This window comes from Bos indicus x Bos taurus, chromosome 9 (genome assembly GCF_003369695.1).
Source record: "Bos indicus x Bos taurus breed Angus x Brahman F1 hybrid chromosome 9, Bos_hybrid_MaternalHap_v2.0, whole genome shotgun sequence".
Lineage (NCBI taxonomy): Eukaryota > Metazoa > Chordata > Mammalia > Artiodactyla > Bovidae > Bos > Bos indicus x Bos taurus.
The window spans coordinates 1,912,865-1,934,314 of record NC_040084.1 but is presented as its reverse complement, the minus strand read 5'-3'; positions in this window follow the sequence as shown (position 1 = coordinate 1,934,314).

The following is a 21,450-nucleotide window of genomic DNA, read 5'->3' as shown; positions in this document are numbered from 1 at the left end:
AAAGTTTGACTTATGCAGTGATTTATTAATTATGAGATGATTTAGGCTGATGAGTGGCCAGTTACTTTTAATTCACTTTTATTACATCATGGAAAATTATAGAAGCATCTATGTCTTATGTTGGAGAATCCCCACCATATTGGCTTTATCATTAATAGCAACAAGGTTACTCACAATTAAAATCATTTGAAAAATTTCTGCTTCCATGCTGAACTAGAATATACAAATATAGTCAAATATCTTAAAATTAAAGTAAACTCCATAAATAGAAGAAATAGCAGTTATTGAGAGAGAAATATATGTTATACATTTCCATTTCTCTGCTCTGCCTTGTGGGTAAGATGGAAAAAATGCCATGATTCAGACTTTGAATTTTAGTATAATCATATGAATAAAAACAAAGAAATTAGAGAAGTACAATAATTTTCAAAATGTATTATATACCACTAATTAAGTATAAGGGATCTCTTTTCCCCTTCAGTATTTGTTATTTAGTGCTAATCTTTCAAATTTTGCTTCTATAGGAATGTGTTGAAACTTAAAAAGTCCCTTTGAACATTTACCCCATCTCAAACATATCTCTTAATTAAATACCATATTGAGGAATCAGGAATCCACCCCTTGACAACTTGCAAAAAATATAATATAAATACAAAGGAAATTAACTTAAGAAGAGAAAATAAAATAAAAATCTAACCAAAGATACGGATCCCTTGAAACTGACCGCATTTCTGTTGTGGAATTGCTTCAATCACACTCTATGCCTGTGGAGATTGAACAGAGTTAGGTTGCTTAAAATTGAAGAAGAGAGAAAAAAATTTGAAGAAGAGAAAATCAATAAGAAAATCAATAACAGGACCATTTAAAGGATAGTCTTTTATATATGAAAGATTAAGAGAGACATTTGGAAAGCTGAGGAAACTTTAAAATAATTTCATTAAAATATCTGCAGTCAAAGGAGAAATAAATAATTCAATAAGACAATATGGTGTATGTTGAGGATGGGGGCAGGACAGAAACCACAAAACATCATTTTAATTGTGTTTCTGTGAAAGCTCAGATAAACTTCTGGAATGTATATATTTTAATAATTAATAATATATATTTTTCACCATTTAAAGTAAACTCCTGGTCCTCTTTAAATGTGGCTTTGTTTTTGTTTTATATTGTATAGCCTCCTGAGAACCTTCATTTCATGTATATATATATGGCTCCCCAGGTGGCACTAGTGTTAAAGAATTTGCACACCAATGCAGGAGACGCAAGAGACACCAGTTCAACCCCTGACTTAGAAAGAACTCCTAGAGAAGGGAATGGCAACCTGCTACAGTATTCTTGCTTGGGAAATTCTATGGAGAGAGGAGCCTGGTGGGTTACAGTAAATGGGGTCACAAAGGACCAGACATGACTAAGGACACACACACACATATATATATATAAGTTCAGTTGCTTAGTCACATCCGACCCTTTGCAACCCCATGGACTGCAGCATACCAGGCCTCCCTGTCCATTACCAACTCCTGGAGCTTATTCAAACTCATATCCATCAAGTCAGTGATGACATCCAACCGTCTTATCCTCTGTCATCCCCTTCTCCTACTGCTTTCAATCTTTCCCAGCATCAGGGTATTTTCCAATAGGTCAGTCCTTCACATCAGGTGGCCAATGTATTGGAGTTTCAGCTTCAGCATCAGCCCTTCCAGTGAATATTCAGGACTGATTTCCTTTAGGATTGACTAGTTTAATCTCTTTGCAGTCCATGGAACTCTCAAAAGTCTTCTCCAACACCACAGTTGAAACATCAATTCTTCAGCACTCAGCTATCTTTATGTTCCAACTGTCACATCCGTACATGACTACTGGAAAAACCATAGCTTTGACTAGACAGATTTTTTTGTTGGCAAAGTAATGTCTCTGCTTTTTAACATGCTGTCGAGGTTGGTCATAGCTTTTCTTCCAAGGAGCAAGTGTCTTTTGATTTCATGGCTGCAGTCACCATCTACAGTGATTTTAGAGCCCCCCAAAATAAAATTTGTCACTGTTTCCATCGTTTCCCTATCTATTTGCCATGAAGTGATGTAATTGGATTCCATGTTCTTGGTTTTTTTGAATGTTGAATTTTAAGCTTGCTTTTTCACTCCCCCTTTTCACCTTCACCAGAAGGCTCTTTAGTTCCTCTTTGCTTTCTGCCATAAGCGTGATGTCATCTACATATTTGAGGTTATTGATATTTCTCCCAGAAATCTTTATTCCAACTTGTGCTTCATCCAGACTGGCAATTCTCGTGATGTACTCTGTATATAAGTTAAATAAGCAGGGTGACAATATACAGCCTTGATGTACTCCTTTCCCAGTTTGGAACCAGTCCCTTTTTCCATATTCAGTTCTAACTGTTGCTTCTTGACCTGCATACAAATTTCTCATGAGGCAGGTAAGGTGATCTCATATTCTCACCTCTTTAGGAATTTCCCACAGCTTGTGTGATCCACACAGTCAAAGGCTTTAGCATAGTCAATAAATAAGAAGTAGATGTTCTTCTGGAATTCTCTTGCTTTTTCTATGATCCAATGTATACTGTCAATTTGATCTCTGGTTCCTCTGCCTTTTCTAAATCCAGCTTGAACATCTGGAAGTTCTTGGTTCATATACGGTTGTAGCCTAGCTTGGAGAATTCTTGAGCATTACTTTGCTTGCGTGTGAATTGAGTGCAACTGTGCGGGAGTTTGAATGTTCTTTGGCACTGTGATAGTTTGAGCATTATTTGGCTCTTTGGGTAAGTGTAGACTGTGTAAAAACGGTCATACTTCCAGCTTTAAATCCCACTTACACAATTCGCTAGAGTCAGATACAACTGAGTGACGAAGCATGCATACATGCAATTTGCCAGGGCCATGACCTTAGAGATGCAACTGATGAATACATTTTCAGTGTATTAGCTATTACAAAAGTTATTATCCAAAACTATAAAATGTTCTTAGCCTTGCATTATTTTATACTTTTTCACCAACATTACCCAGACTACCCTCACACATTATACATCAGTCATTATAACTATTTGCAATGATGTAGGCACTCAGTAAAGACGTAACTCTCATGAACACTACTCTTTAATCAATGTTTGTAGATCCTTTATAAGTTCTTGGACAATGGTTTGACAATTGACATCTAATAACCCTAATGAAAATTATGAAAAGGAATTATATGAGCAGAGCAGACACATATAATAATGTCAATTTCTATATTAGTTTCTTAGGGATTATGTAACAAATTATCCAAGTTGGACGGCTTAAAACAACAGAAATGTATTTAGTGATAGCTGTGGAGATCAGAAATCGAAAATCAAGGTGTCAGGAAGGTCACACTCTCTGGAAGAGGTAAAGGCATTAGTATAAACCATGCATCCTACATATACATGTGTATATGTACATAATATATATATATATATATATATATATATATATATATATGAATGTGTGTATGTATATGTGTGTATATATATGTATGTTTGTATATACATATATATATACAAAAAGTTAAAATGTCAGTCGCTCAGTCATGTCCAACTGTTTGTGAGCCCATGGACTGTAGCCTGCAAGTCTCCTCTGTCCATGGAATTCTCCAGGCAAGAATACTGGAGTGAGGAGGAGCTTATATCTTTACTTGAAAATCAAATTTAGATTTTTTGTCTTTGACTTTTTATAACTTAAACTCATTAGCTTCACGTAAATATGCTGCCCAATGTACAACAGTTTGACTTAACAATTTTTTGATCATGCAAAAGTCATACACATTCAGTAGAGACCACACTCAAAGTTTTAATATTGATCTTTTCTGATATGGGGCTGGGCTTTCCAGGTAGCCTAGTGGTAAAGAAAACTCTGCAATGCTGCAGACTGAAGAGAGGTGGGTCAATCACTTAATGAGGAAGATCCCCTAGAGAAAGAAATGACTACCCACTCCAGTACTCTTGACTGGGAAAGCTCGTAGATACAGGAGACTGGCAGGCTACAGTCCATGGGGTCACAAAGAGTCAAACATGACTAAGAACCTGAGCATCCATGCACACATATGGGGCTATCCCTGTGGGGGTATGTAATCTCTCATGGTGAGCAATGGCAGTGAGTACAAATATTATATATATATATATATATATATATATATATATATATATATCAGATCAGTCGCTCAGTCGTGTCCGACTCTTTGCCACCCTGTGAATCGTAACATGCCAGGCCTCCCTGTCCATCACCAACTCCCAGAGTTCACTCAGACTCATGTCCATCGAGTCAGTGATGCCATCCAGCCATCTCATCCTCTGTCGTCCCCTTCTCCTCCTGCCCCCAATCCCTCCCAGCATCAGAGTCTTTTCCAATGAGTCAACTCTTCGCATGAGGTGGCCAAAGTACTGGAGTTTCAGTTTTAGCATCATTCCTTCCAAAGAAATCCCAGGGCTGATCTCCTTCAGAATGGACTGGTTGGATCTCCTTGCAGTCCAAGGCACTCTCAAGAGTCTTCTCTAACACCACACTTCAAAAGCATCAACTCTTCAGCGCTCAGCCTTCTTCAGAGTCCAACTCTCACATCCATACATGACCACAGGAAAAACCATAGCCTTGACTAGACAAACCTTTGTTGGCAAAGTAATATCTCTGCTTTTGAACATGCTATCTAGGTTGGTCATAACTTTCCTTCCAAGGAATAAGCGTCTTTTAATTTCATGGCTGCAGTCACCATCTGTAGTGATTTTGGAGCCCAGAAAAATAAAGTATGACACTGTTTCCCCATCTATTTCCCATGAAGTGGTGGGACCGGATGCCATGATCTTCGTTTTCTGAATGTTGAGCTTTAAGCCAACTTTTTCACTCTCCACTTTCACTTTAATCAAGAGGCTTTTGAGTTCCTCTTCACTTTCTGCCATAAGGGTGGTGTCATCTGCATAGCTGAGGTTATTGATATTTCTCCTGGCAATCTTGATTCCAGCTTGTGTTTCTTGCAGTCCAGCGTTTCTCATGATGTACTCTGCATAGAAGTTAAATAAACAGGGTGACAAAATACAGCCTTGACGTATTCGTTTTCCTATTTGGAACCAGTCTGTTGTTCCATGCCCAGTTCTAACTATTGCTTCCTGACCTGCATACAAATTTATCAAGAGGCAGATCAGGTGGTCTGGTATTCCCATCTCTTTCAGAATTTTCCACAGTTGATTATGATCCACACAGTCAAAGGCTTTGGCATAGTCAATAAAGCAGAAATAGATGTTTTTCTGGAACTCTCTTGCTTTTCCCATGATCCAGCAGATATTGGCAATTTGATCTCTGGTTCCTTGGCCTTTTCTAAAACCAGCTTGAACATCTGGAAGTTCACGGTTCACATATTGCTGAAGCCTGGCTTGGAGAATTTTGAGCATTACTTTACTGGCGTGTGAGATGAGTGCAATTTTGTGGTAGTTTGAGCATTCTTTGGAATTGCTTTTCTTTGGGATTGGAATGAAAACTGACCTTTTCCAGTCCTGAGGCCACTGCTGAGTTTTGCAAATTTGTCATAAAGATCTTTTTGTATAGTTCTGTGTATTTTTGCCACCTCTTCTTAAAAGCTTCTGTTCATTCTATACAATTTTTGTCCTTTATTGTGCCCATCTGTACATGAAGCTGGGAAAGATTGAAGGCGGGAGCAGAAGGGATCAGCAGAGGATGAGATGGTTAGATGGCATCACTGATTGGATGGACATGAGTTTGAGTAAACCCCAGGAGTTGGTGATGGACAGGGAAGCCTGCTGTGCTGCCATCCATGGGATTGCAAAAAATCAGACAAGACTGAGTGACTGAATTGATTGAACTGATGAGTTTTATTTCTTTATATTCCTTTTACTTTCAGGACTAGTTGTAGAAGGGAGAAGAAACCTGCAACTTTTCTATAGTCCTATTCATTTTCCATAACTATTACCAAAATATTTTTTGTCAAAGTTGTGACCAAGATGGCAGAGAAGGAAGAACTTGAACTCCCTTTTCCCATAGGCATCAAAATTACTATGAGAACTACCTGAGGCCTAGCTGAAAATTCTTTCCATGATTAAAAACATCAATGAGGAACCAGAAAGAGAGGGATAGGAGGAGTGGATATACAGTATGTTAAGACCCACAACCACACAGGAATAATATCACAATTACAGAGATTGTCCCTAAACAGCAAGCTATACATACAGCATATTTAGTTCTCCAGCTCAGACATCCTGTACTTGATCATCCTGTACTTGATCATCCTGTACTTATCAGCTCCTGGAGTGTCTGTCTTTAAAAATCAGCAGAGCTTATGTATGGGAGACCGAGAGGTGCAGGAACAAAGATTCTGTTCTCCAAGTGTATGTACAAACTCTCACATGCTCTCAGTCCCAGCACAGAGGCTTTAGTTTGAGAGAAGCTTGAGTCAAACCCACTTGCTGATCTTGTGGAATTTCTCAGAGAGGCAGGAGACAGCTGGGGCTCCCCTAAGTGGCTGAGATGTTAGTAGTAGTCATTTTTGAGAATTGAGAATCATTTTATCATATGACACAAGCTCTGGCAAGTACTATTTTTGAATCATCCCACTACCCTATCAATACCAAGGACTTGTATCCTGCCTCTGGGCTGGCACCTCTGTGACCCCCAACCCTTTGGCCCATACAGTCAGCCATTCAGGAACATAGATCCACTGACCAGTGACCAACACCAGTCATGTGCCTCTGACACCAGTCCATACAGCCACCTGGATAGGGATACAGCCTCATCCAACAAAGGACTAGCACCAAGCCTGCAGTCCCTCGATCCATACAACAACTTTGTAGAGACTTGTCATTGCCCTCCAGTAGCCCTGCAACCACCAAATAAAGCAGGACCTCACAGCTAACTGAGTCAGGATCTAACCCCATGTATGAACAACCCCAAGTTCTTGGACCATCACAATAGAAGATGGTACAAAGACCAAACAGAGGGCAACCTTAGAGCATACAGTTCTACTTATCAGAGGGGAGCATGCTGCTGGACCTCATAGGATGATATCTACATAAAATCACTTCTTCAAAGATTGGGAACCAATCAAAATACCTAACATAGAAATAAAGAATTAGGTAAAAGACTAAGAAACAGAAATATATTTGAAACAAATAAATAAGATAAAACCTTCTAGAAAATAACTAAGTGAAGTAGAATAAGCAATCTACCCAGTAAAGAGCCCAAGGTTATGATCATAAAGTTGTCTTATGAATTTGGGAGAAGAAAGAATGAACACAGTGAGATGTTCAGTAAAGAGTTAGAAATGTATGAAGAATGGAACAGCCTAAAACTACAGTAATTGAAATAAAACTACGCTAGAAGAATCAATAGTATATTACAAGATACAGTGGAATGGATCAGCAATTGAAGAGTAGTGGAAATCACCCAAACTGAATATAAAAAAAGAAAAACAAATATTAGAATCAATGAGGATAGATTAAGAGACCTATGGGACACTATGAAGCATAGTAACAATTACATTATAGGAATCACAGAAAAAAAGAAGAGAGAGAGAAATAAGGGCAGATAATTTATTTGAGCAAATAATAGCTGAAAATGTCCCTCATCTGGGAAAGAAAGTGAACATTCGGGTCCAAGAACTACAGAAGGTCCCAAACAAGATAAATTCAAAAATTTCCATATCAAGGCATGTTATAACTAAAATGGAAAAAATAAAATATAAAGAAAGAATATTAAAAGAAGCAAGCCTAAAGCAACTAGTTTCCAACAAGCAAACTTTAAGTTGATTTCTCAGCTGAAACTTTGTAAGCCATTAAAAAAAAAAAAAAAATGTTGCTATGTTGTTAAAGTGATTAAAGGATACAACTTCCAACCAAGAATATTCTACCCATCAAAGCTAACATTCATATTTGAAGAAGAGATAGAGTTTTATAAGACAAGTAAAAACTAAAACTGTTAAGCACCACTAAACTGGCTGTATAAGAAATGTGAAAGGGAGTTGTCTAAGTGAAAAAGGGAAGGTAATAACTCTAAATACAAAAATTACAAAAGGAAAAAAACTCACTCATAAATGCAAATATATAGTAACAATAGTAGATCAACATTTACAACTCTACAGAAAGCTTAAAATGTAAAAGGTAAAACTATATCCTCAATTAGTAGTTAAGAAATACACTAATTTCTTATATGATATTATACATGTTTTAATGCCATTCTCCCAAATCATCCCCCCACTCCCTCCCCCACAGAGTCCAAAAGACTGTTCTATACATCTGTGTCTCTTTTGCTGTCTCACATACAGGGTAATCGTTACCATCTTTCTAAAGTAAAATAAATAAATAGAAAAAAAATATAATAATAAAAAAAAAGAAATACATTTAAAAAGATGCAAAATATGATATAAAAATATTAAATGTTAAGGGAGGGAGTAAAAATGTGGGGTGCTAGAATGTGTTGGAAAATAAGATATCATCAACCAAAAATAACCATGTATTTGTTTGGGTTGCTATACATACAAATCATGGTATCCACAATCAAAAGCTTGCACAAAAAGAATGGAAAATTACCCAAAGATGGCACTAAAGATAGTGATCAAATCCTAAGGGAAGAGAGCAAAGGAATAAAGGAAAAGAGCAAAATTGAAATGGTACATGCTTTTAAATAATTGTTTTAAATTTAAATAAACAAGGATCCAATCAAATGCAGAGTGACTGTATACAATACTAAACCCATATGTATGCTGTTTGCTAGAGATTCACTTCTGATCTAAAGTCACACATGGACTGAAAGTAAGGAGATGGGAAAAGGTATTCCATGTAAATGGAAAGTAAAAGTAACATGGGGTAGCTGCATTTATATCAGACAAAATAAAGACTAAAATGAGACAAAGAAAGACATTACATAATAATAAAACAAAGGATATAACAATTGTAACTCTATATGGACTCAAATAAGAAGCAAATACGTAAACAAATACAAATATTTGCTAAATACATAAAGCAAATATTTAGAAAATATAAAGAAATAAATTAAGTTACACAATAATAGTAGGGTATTTTAACACCCTTTTATAACAATTGACATCATACAGACAGAAAAGCAATAAGAAAACACTGGCCTGAAACAACATATCAGATCAAATAGACTGTAGAATATTTCATCCCAAAACAGGAGAATAAACAATAGTTTCAAGTGCACACGGAGTAGTCTCTAGGATAGATCACATACTAAGCCACAAAACAAGCCTTAGTAAATTTAAAAAGATTAAAATTGTATTGAGCATCCTTTTTTATGATCATAATACTATGAAAGTAGAAATTCCCTATAAGGGGGAAAAAAAAAAACACAAACACAAGGAGCCTAAACAATATGCCTAAACAATCAATGGATCACCAAAGAAATAAAAAAGGAATTTTTTTTTAAGTACCCAGAGACAAATGAAAATAAAAACATAGGATCCAAAGTCTATGCAACTAAGCAAAAGTAGTTCTAAGAAGGAACTTTATAGCAATACAAATCTACCCAAGGAAATAAGAAAAATCAAATAAACAACATAAAATTACATTTAAAAAGAGCATAAACAAACAAACAAACAAAAGAGCACAATGTCAATGAAACTAAGAGCTTCTTCGTTAAAAAAATAAATAAAACTGAAGGAATGATGTTAAAGCTGAAACTCCAGTACTTGCGCCACCTCATGCAAAGAGTTGACTCATTGGGAAAGACTCTGATGTTGGGAGGGATTGCGAGCAGGAGAAGAAGGGGACGACAGAGACTGAGATGGCTGGATGGCATCACTGACACGATGGACATGAGTTTGAGTGAACTCCGGGAGTTGGTGATGGACAGGGAGGCCTGGCGTGCTGCAATTCATGGGGTCACAAAGAGTTGGATACGACTGAGAGACTGAATTGAACTGAACTGAACTGAACTGATGGACTTTTAGCCAGCCTTATCAATAAAAATAGAAAGAGGGCTTAAATAAGTAAAATAAAAAATTAGAGAAGAGATGATACATTTATATGCCTATGAAATGGACAATGTGGAAGAAAGGGATAAATGCCTAAAACAGTGCAATAACCCCCAAATAAATCAGTAATAAAGATAAAATATGAAGATTGATCATTAGTAATGAAATTGAGTCAATAATGTAAGACAAAAATAAAAACAAAACTCCCAACAAACATGTTCAGGACTTGATGGCTTCATAGGTGAATTCTACCAAACATTCAGAGAAGAGTTAATGTTTATCCTTCTCAAAATTTGCCAACAAATTGAAGAGGAAAGAACTCTTTCAAACTCAGCCTGTGGGGTCACACTGATACCAAAATTAGACGAAGGAAAAAAAAAAGAAGAAGAAGAAGATTATAGGCCAATATTGCTAATGAATAAGGATGTGAAAATCTTCAACAACATATTAGCGAACTGAATTCAACAATACATTACAATGATTCTACACTATAATAAAGTGGGTTTGAACACAGGGATCCAAAGATGGTTTAATGCATGCAAATCACTCAGTATTTGCTAATCAGTCAATATTACATTAACTGAAGAGGCAAAATCATATAATCAACTGAATATATAACTGAAAACACTTTCAATGAAATCCAACATCCATTTATGATAAACATCCTTATAAACTGTGTATAGGGGAACAATCCTCAACTAGTATACCCATATATGACAAATATAGAGTCAACATCATACCAACATTAAAAAGCTGAAAGCATTTTCTTCCTCCAATATCAGGAATTAAACAAGGATGGCCACTTTCACCACTTTTATTCAACATGTTGTTGGAAATCCAAGGTACAGCAATCAGACAAAAAAAAGGAAATAAATAATCTGATTCAGAGAGTAAGAGCAAAATCATTGGTGTTTGCAAATATGATACTATATATATCACAAATCCCAAAGATGCCACCATAAAGCTATTAGAACTAGTAAATAAATTCAACAAATTGCAGGATACAACATTTACATATAGAAATGTATTTTGCTTCTATATACTGATGACAAACTATCAGAAAGGGAAATTAAGAAAACTGCTTTGTCTAAAATTGCTGAGTTGTCCTAAGATGGCAGAGGAATAGGACAGGGAGACCACTTTCTCCCTCACAAATTCATCAAAATAACATTTGAACTCTGAGTAAATTCCACAAAACAGCTTCTGAATGCCGGCAGAGGACATCGGGCACCCAGAAAAGCAGCCCATTGTCTTCAAAAGGAGGTAGGAAAAAATATAAAAGACAAAAAGAGAGGCAAAAGAGGTAGGGGCCAAGCTCAGTCCCAGGAAGGAAGTCTTAAAAAAGAAAGAAGTTTCCAAACACCAGGAAACACTCTCACTGCCAAGTCTGTGATGAGCCTTGGAACCACAGAGGGCAATATAACTGGGAGGGAAAATAAATAAATAATTAAAACCCACAGATTATGTGCCCAAAGGTAACTCCCCCAGTAGAGAAGCAGTGCAGATGCCTGCATCTGCCACTAGCAAGCAGGGGCTGGGCAGGGAGGTGTGGGCTACATTGCTTAGAGTAAGGACCTGGCCTGAATGCCCCAAGGGCAATCTGAGGGAACTAACTTTGGATAGCAAACCAAACTGTGGGATAGCTACCCCACAAAAAGCCCTAACCTAAGACACCTTCAGGTCCACTCACAGAACAAAGGGATGACTAGAGCTATGTGAAAAGCCCTAACTTAAGACACCATCAGGCCAGCTCACAGAACAAAGGACTGAGCAAAGCTAGCTGGTGACAGGTAGGCGAGGGCAGCCAGAGCCAGAGGGGACAATCGCGGCACCAGAGAGGCATTATCTACCAAAATGCAAGCAGGGTTCTTTGCTAACCAAGACTTCTTGGGATTCTAGATGGTCAACATCTGCCTGAAAAGGTGCACTGATTGTACACCTAGAAAACTGAGCAGCAGGGATAGGGGAGGCAATAAGTTGCAGTGACCATGATCACCAATCACCTGCTCACCTGAGCTTCTCGGACCTGGGAAGGCCACAAAACACAGGCCCAACTGAGTCTGTGCCTCTGAGGACTACCCAAGTACCTGAACCTGAGCGGCCTAGACCTGGAAAGTGCATACAACCCAGGGCCGGCCTCAGACAGTTTCTGGCAGAGCAACCTAGAGCCTAAGCAGTGTAGACAGGGAAAGCACACACGCTGTGAGTGGGGACAAACAGTGTAGCCGAGACACTGAGGACACATGCCAGTGTTATTTGTTTGCAGCGTCCCTCCCTCCCTACAGCACAACTGAACAAGTGAACCTAAAAAAGTGTCCACCACCGCCCCCTTGCATCAGGGCAAAAATAGACACTGAAAAGACCAACAAACAGAAGCTGAAACAGAGGGAACCTCCTTGGAAGTGACAGTTGCAATAGATTAAAACCGTGTAGTTAGTACCAACTACATAGAAAGGGGCCTATAGATCTTGAGAAATATAAGCCAGATCAAGGAACTATTCGAAAATGAACTGAACACACACTGCCCACAACAATACCAGAGAAAGTCCTAGATATAGTTTTACTATTTTTACTAGCATTCTTTATTTTTTTTTATTTTTAAGTCCTCTATTACTCCATTAATTTTCATTTTTATAACCTACTATTACTTTGCAAAAAAAAAGAGAGAGAGAGAGATGCTATTTTTTAAAGCAAACTTCATATATATATATATATATATATATATATATATATATATATATAATTTTTGTGACTTTTTTTCTTTAATACTGTATTTTTGAAAATCCAACCTCTACACTAGATTTTTAATCTTTGCTTTTTGGTATTTGTTATCAATTTTGTACCTTTAAGAATCTAATCTTCAGTACCCATTTTTACTTGGGAGCAAGATCACTGGCCTGATTGCTCTCTCCCTCTTTGGACTCTCCTTTTTCTCCACAGGTCACCTCTATCTCCTCCCTCCCCCTTCTCTTCTCTACCCAACTTTGTGAATCTCTTTGTGTGTTCTGGACTGTGGAGAACAATTAGGGAACTGATTACTGGCTGGATCTGTCTCTTTCCTTTTGATTCCCCCCTTTTATCCTCCTGGCCACCTCTGTCTCCTTTCTCCCTCTTCTCTTCTCTGTATAACTCCATGAACATCTCTGAGCAGTCCGGACTGTGGAGCGCACTAAGGAAGTGATTCCCGGCTAGCTTGGTCTCTCCTCTTTTGATTCCACCTCATCTCATCCTGGTCACCTCTATCTCCCTCCTCCCTCTTATCTTCTCCATGCAACTCTGTGAACCTCTCTGGGTGTCCCTCACTGTGGAGAAACTTTTCATCTTTAACCTAGATGTTTTATCAACAGTGCTGTATAGATGGAGAAGTCTTGAGGCTAGTGTAAAAATAAGACTGAAAACCAGAAGCAAGGGTCTTAAGTCCAAATCCTGAGAACACCAGAGAACTCCTGACTCCAGGGAACATTAATCAACAGAAGCTCATCAAACACCTGCATACCTACACTGAAACCAAGCACCACTCAAGGGCCAACAAGTTCCAGAGAAAGACATACCATGCAAATTCTCCAACAATACAGGAACATAGCCCTGAGCTTCAATATACAGGCTGCCCAAAGTCACTCCAAACCCATTTACATCTCATAACTCATTACTGGACACTTCATTGCACTCCAGAGAGAAGAAATCCAGATCCACCCACCATAACACTGACACAAGCTTCCCAACTAGGAAACCTTGACAAGCCACCTGTACAACACCACCCAGAGCAAGGAAACTCCACAATAAAGAGAACTCCACAAACTGCCAGAATACAGAAAAGACACCCCAAACACAGCAGTATAAACAATATGAAGAGACAGAGGAATACCCAGCAGATAAAGGAACAGGGCACATGCCCACCAAACCAAACAAAACAGGAAGAGATAGAGAATCTACCTGATAAAGAATTCCGAATAATGATAGTGAAAATGATCCAAAATCTTGAAAACAAAATGGAATAACAGATAAATAGCCTGGAGGCAAGGATTGAGATGATGCAAGAAAGGTTTAACAAGGACCTAGAAGAAATAAAAAGAGTCAATGTATATAAAATATGCAATGAAAGTCATTCAGTCATGTCTGACTCTTTGGAACCCCATGGACTGTAGCCTACCAGTCTCCTCCTTCCATGGGATTCTCCAGGCAAGAGTACTGCAGTGGGTTTCCATTTTCCTTCTCCAGAAAAATGCTATAAATGATATTAAAAACACTCTGGAGGGAACAAAGAGTAGAATAATGGAGGGAGAGGTTAGGATTAGTGAGGAAGAAGATAGAATGGTAGAAATAAAAGAATTAGAGAGGGAAAATACAATGAATTAAAAGAAATGAGGACAATGTCAGAGACCACTGGGACAATGTTAAATGCCCCAACATTTGAAGCATAGGTGTCCCAGAATAAGAAGACAAAAAGAAAGACCATGAGAAAATACTTGAGACAATAATAGTTGAAAACGTCCCTAAAATTAGGAAGGAAATTATCACCCAAGTCCAAGAAACCCAGGGAGTCCTAAACAGGATAAACCCAAGGCAAAACACTCCAAGATACATATTAATCAAATTAACAAGGATCAAACAAAAAGAACAAATATTAAAAGCAACAAGGAAAAAACGCCAAATAACACACAAGTGGATTCCCATAAGGATAACAGCTGATCTTTCAATAGAAACTCTTCAGGCCAGGAGGGAATGGTAGGACATACTTAAAGGGATGAAAGAAAATAATCTACAGCCCAGATTACTGTACCCAGCAAGGATCTCATTCAAATATGAAGGAGAAATCAAAAGTTTTACAGACAAGCAAAAGCTGAGAGAATTCAGCACCCCCAAATCAGCTCTCCAACAAATACTAAAGGATCTCCTCTAGACAGGATACACAAAAAAGGTGTATAAACTTGAACCCAAAACAATAAAGTAAATGGCAACGGGATCATACTTATCAGTAATTACCTTAAAAGTAAATGAGTTGAATGCCACAACCAAAAGATATAGACTGGCTGAATGGATACAAAAACAAGATCCCTATATATATTGTCTACAAGAGAGCCACCTCAAAACAAGGGACACATACAGACTGAAAGTGAAGGGCTGGAAAAAGATATTCCACACAAACAGAGACCAAAAGAAAGCAAGAGTAGCAATACTCATATCAGATAAAATAAACTTTAAAACAAAGCCTGTGAAAATAGACAAAGAAGGACACTACATAATGATCAAAGTATCAGTCCAAGAAGAAGATATAACAATTATAAATATATATGCACCCAACACGGGAACACCGCAATATGTAAGACAAATGCTAACAAGTATGAAAAGGGAAAATAACAATAACAAAATAATAGTGGGAGACTTTAATATCCCACTCACACCTATGGATAGATCAACTAAACAGAAAATTAACAAGAAAACACAAACTTTAAATGATACAATAGACCAGTTAGAGCTAATTGATATCTATAGGACATTCCACCACAAAACAATGAATTTCACCTTTTTCTCAAGTGCACACGGAACCTTCTACAGGATAGATCACATCTTGGGCCAAAATCTAGCCTTGGTAAATTCAAAAATATTGAAATCCTTCCAAGCCTCTTTTCTGACCACAGTGCAGTAAGATTAGATCTCAATTACAGGAGAAAAATTATTAAAAATTCCAACATATGGGGGTTGAACAACGCATTGCTGAATAACCAAAAAATCACAGAAGAAATCAAAAAATAAATCAAAATATGCATAGAAACGCATGAAAATGAAAATACAACAATCCAAAACCTGTAGGAGACTGTAAAAAGCAGTGCTAAGGGGAAGGTACATAGCAATACAGGCATACCTCAAGAAACAAGAAAAAGTCAAATAAATAACCTTACTCTACACCTAAAGCGACTAGAAAAGGAAGAAATGAGGAACCCAGAGTTAGCAGAAGGAAAGAAATCTTAAAAATTAGGGAAGAAATAAATGCAAAAGAAACAAAAGAGAACATAGCAAAAATCAACAAAGCCAAAAACTGGTTCTTTGAGAGGATAAATAAAATTGACAAACCATTAGCCAGACTCATCAAGAAACAAAGGGAGAAAAATCAAATCAATAAAATTAGAAATGAAAATGGAGAGATCACAACAGACAACACAGAAATACAAAGGATCATAAGAGACGACTATCAGCAATTATACGCCAATAAAGTGGACAACGTGGAAGAAACGGACAAATTCTTAGAAAAGTACAACTTTCCAAAATCAGACCAGGAAGAAATAGAAAATCTTAACAGACCCAACACAAGCATGGAAATTGAAACTGTAATTAGAAATCTTCCAGCAAACAAAAGACCAGGTCCAGACGGCTTAACAGTTAAATTCTACAAAAATTTTAGAGAAGAGCTAACACCTATCCTACTCAAACTCTTCCAGAAAATTGCAGAGGAAAGTAAACTTCCAAACCCATTCTATGAGGCCACCATCACCCTAATACCAAAACCTGACAAAGATCCCACAAAAAAAGAAAACTACAGGCCAATATCACTGATGAACATAGATGCAAAATTCTTTAATAAAATTCTAGCAATCAGAATCCAACAACACATTAAAAAGATCATACATCATGACCAAGTGGGCTTTATCCCAGGGATGCAAGGATTCTTCAATATCCACAAATAAATCAATGTAATACACCACATTAACAAATTGAAAAATAGAAGTCATATGATTATCTCAAAAGATGCAGAGAAAGCCTTTGACAAAATTCAACATCCATTTATGATAAACACTCTCCAGAAAGCAGGAATAGAAGGACCATACCTCAACATAATAAAAGCTATATATGACAAACCCATAGCACACATTATCCTCAATGGTGAAAAATTGAAAGCATTTCCTCTAAAGTCAGGAACAAGACAAGGGTGCCCACTTTCACCACTACTATTCAACATAGTTTTGGAATTTTTGGCCACAGAAATCAGAGCAGAAAAAGAAATAAAAAGACTCTAAATTGGAAAAAAGAAGTAAAACTCTCACTGCAGATGACATGATCCTCTACATAGAAAACCCTAAAGACTCCACCACAAAATTACTAGAGCTAATCAATGAATATAGTAAAATTGCAGGATATAAAATCAACACACAGAAATCCCTTGCATTCCTATACACTAATAATGAGAAAACAGAAAGAGAAATTAAGGGAAAAAATTTCATTCACCATTGCAACAAAAAGAATAAAATACTTAGGAATATATCTACCTAAAGAAACAAAAAAACCTATATATATTAAACTATAAAACACTGGTGAGAGAAATCAAAGAGGACACTAATAGATGGAGAAGTGTACTGTATTCATGGGTTGGAAGAATTAATATAGTGAAAATGAGTATACTACCCAAAGCAATCTATAGATTCAATGCAATCCCTATCAAGCTATCAATGGTATTTTTCACAGCACCAGAACAAATAATTTCACAATTTGTATGGAAATACAAAAAACCTCGAATAGCCAAAGCAATTTTGAGAAAGAAGAATGGAACTGGAGGAATCAACCTGCCTGACTTTAGGCTGTACTATAAAGCCACAGTCATCAAGGCAGTATGGTACTGGCACAAAGACAAATATAGATTAATGGAACAAAATAAAAATCTCAGAGATAAATCCACACACCTATGGACACCTTATCTTTGACAAAGGAGGCAAGAATATACAATGAAGAAAAGACAATGTCTTTAACAAGTGGTGCTGGGGAAACTGATCAACCACTTGTAAAAGAATGAAACTAGAATACTTTCTAACACCATACACAAAAATAAACTCAAAATGGATTAAAGATCTAATTGTAAGACCAGAAATTATAGAACTCCTAGAGGAGAACATAGGCAAAGCACTCTCTGACATAAATCACAGCAGGATCCTCTATGACCCACCTCCCAGAATATTGGAAATAAAAGCAAAAATAAACAAAGGGGACCTAATTAAAATTAAAAGCTTCTGCACAACAAATGAAACTATAAGCAAGGTGAAAACAGCCTTCAGAATGGGAAAAATTAATAACAAATGAAGCAACTGACAAACAACTAATCTCAAAAATATACAAGCAACTCCTACAGCTCAATTCCAGAAAAATAAATGACCTAATCAAAAAATGGGCCAAAGAACTAAACAGACATTTCTCCAAAGAAGACATACAGATGGCTAACAAACACATGGAAAGATGCTCAACATCATTCATTATCAGAGAAATGCAAGTCCAAACCACAATGAGGTACCATTTCATGCCAGTCAGAATGGCTGTGATCCAAAAGCCTACAAGCAACAAATGCTGGAGAGGGTGTGGAGAAAAGGGAACCCTCTTACACTGTTGGTGGGAATGCAAACTAGTACAGCCACTATGGAGAACAGTGAGGAGATTCCTTAAAAAACTGGATATAGAACTGCCATACAACCCAGCAATCCCAGTGCTGGGCATACATACCAAGGAAACCAGAATTGAAAGGGACATGTGTACCCCAATGTTCATCGCAGTACTGTTTAGAATAGCCAGGACATGGAAGCAACCTAGATGTCCATTAGCAGATGAATGGATAAGAAAGCTGTGGTATATATACACAATGGAGTATTACTCAGCCATTAAAAAGAATGCATTTGAATCAGTTCTAATGAGGTGGATGAAACTGGAGCCTATTATACAGAAAACAGTAAACCAGAAAGAAAAACACCAATACAGTATACTAATGCATATATATGGAATTAAAAAGATGGTAACAATAATCCTGTATGCGAGACAGCAAAAGAGGTAAAGATAAATAGAACAGTCTTTTGGACTCTGTGGGAGAGGGCGAGGGTGGGATGATTTGGGAGAACAGCATTGAAACATGTATCATATCATATGTGAAACAAATCACCAGTTCAGGTTCAATGCATGATACAGGATGCTCGGGGCTGGTGCACTGGGATGACCCAGTGGGATGGTATGGGGAGGGACCTGGGAGGGGAGTTCGGGATGGGAAACAGGTGTACACCCATGATGGATTCATGCTGATGCATGGCAAAACCAATACAATATCGTAAATAAGAAAAAAAAAAAAAAAAAAACGTAAGAAAGAAAATAATAAAATTGCTTCTCAAAGATTAAGTGACCTCCATATAAATCTAATGAAGAAGTTAAAAGACTTGTACTCCAATATTTTGACATGTATGAAATAAACTGAAGAAGGGGCAAACATACATTAAACTTTTACCATGGATTGAAAGAATTAATATTGTTAAAAATGTTCATACTACCCAAGGCAATCTACAGATTCAATACAATCAGTACTAAAATACCAATGACATTTTTTACAGAACTAGAATAAGTCATTCTAAAATATGCATGGAAACACAAAAGACCCTAATTAGCTAAAGCAATTTTGAAAAAGAAGAATGAAAGTGACAGGATCATGCTCTGTGGTTTTTAAACTCTACAACAAAGCTAGAGTAATGAAAGGAATATGGTAATGTCACAAAAACAGACACATAGCTGAGTGGAACAAAATAGAGAGCCTGGAAACAACCCATAAATTCATGATGAATTAACCTAGGGCAAAGAAAGTAATAAAAACACAACAGAGAAGAGACAGTTTCTTTTATAAATGGTGTTGTGAAAACTGGATGGCTACACACAAAATAATCAAATGGGACTATTTTCTCACACCATATACAAAAATAAACTCAAAATAGATTTAAGACTTAAGTGTAAAATCTAAACTATAAAATTTTCAGTTAGAAAACATAGACAATACACTCATTGATGTTATTTTTAGCATTATTTTTTTATTTATCTTCTCACAACAATTCAACAGTAAAAACAAGCTAATGAAACAGCATAAAACTAAGAAGCTCTTGCACAGTTAAGGAAACTACCAATGTTAAAAAAAGACAGCCTACTAAATGGGAGACAGTATTTACAAATCACACATCTGATTTTCTTATAGTTGAGTAAAACACTATGTTTTTTTAATTCCAATTAATAATTTACATCTTATTTTCAAGGGTATGTAATTAAGTAATATTCAATTTAAAATGTCTATATATAGCTATAACACTGATAGGCATGGCATTTAAATGTAAATTCCTTTTCAGTAAGCTAAGTTTCCTCTATCTTCATCTAGACATTTTAGAACATAGCAAACACATTAATTAAAGTAGAAGTACCCTTATCACTTTATAGCTTTTACCCATACATTATGTCTTATAATAATGTTTTCAAGTTTTAGCTTTCAATACTGGAAACAGTGGCTATAAAATATCCATTTCAGATTTATTTTTTAAATGCCATACTCAAATGTGGCTTTATTATATCTGTAACATTTTCCTCCAATGAGTAAAATTCTGGTCTAAAAACTCCTAAAGTGTGTATATATATATATATATATTTTTTTAAGTATGTTTTTTAAGGATTTTTTTAATCTTTATCATGCTTATTATATTAACATTTATTTTTCAGATGTGATTTTTTTTAATTATAAGAAATAGCACAGTTTATATTTTCATTGGGCCAGGACTATCCCAGGAGAGTAATGATGAAAAGGAACTTTGAAGATATTTGGTAGCAAATTCTTGTTCAACAACAACTAATATATATATATATATATATATATATATATATATAATTATCATTTCTATTCTATCTCAATTTCTATATACCAGGCTGAATTATCTGTACAATTTACTTAACTAAAGGATATATTTCAGTTTTCTTCTCTTTCCATTGACTTCTTAAGGAAGATATTATTAGTGTAATCTGAGGTGACATAAATATAAATACTTGGCAAGATACCTTCCACACTCAAGTATCAGATTGACTGAAATTATTCTTCAAAGATTATCCTCCTTCAATAACTAAAGGGAAATCCTTTCTCAAGGGCAAAGTTGGAGTTATAGGACTCTCAGAGAAAGGAAGCCAATAGTTATACTTTAGTTTATCCATGTCCCTACCAGACAGATTAGACTTTCTCAAATCCTTGTCTTCTGATATCAGGTTTCGATCATTTTTCTGTTCAATTCCTTAATCAGTTCCAGACACTCCTGCTTCCGATGCTCCAGCTCTGGGTGGGGGGAGTCCCTTGCTCTATAAATACTTGGCAACTTTCTTCATCACTGTCCTGGCCCCACCTTTCCTTGAAGTCTGCTTTGTTAATCCTGCACTGGGTCACCTGACTGTATACTCTCTCTGTTACTTAGCTGTAATCTTGGTTAAAACTTGTCTACTTATCAATAAAACATTGATACAAGTATTTTATTTGCTATTTTTAATTTTTAAATTTTATTTTAAAATATATTTGATTTACAGTGTTGTGTTGGTTTCAGGTGCAGAGCAAAGTGATTTAGTTACACATACTGTTATTGTTGTACAGTTGCTAAGTCATGTTTGGTTCTTTGCAACTCCATGGACCCCAGCACAACAGGCTTCCCTGTCCTTCACTTTCTCCTGGAGTTTGCTCAGACT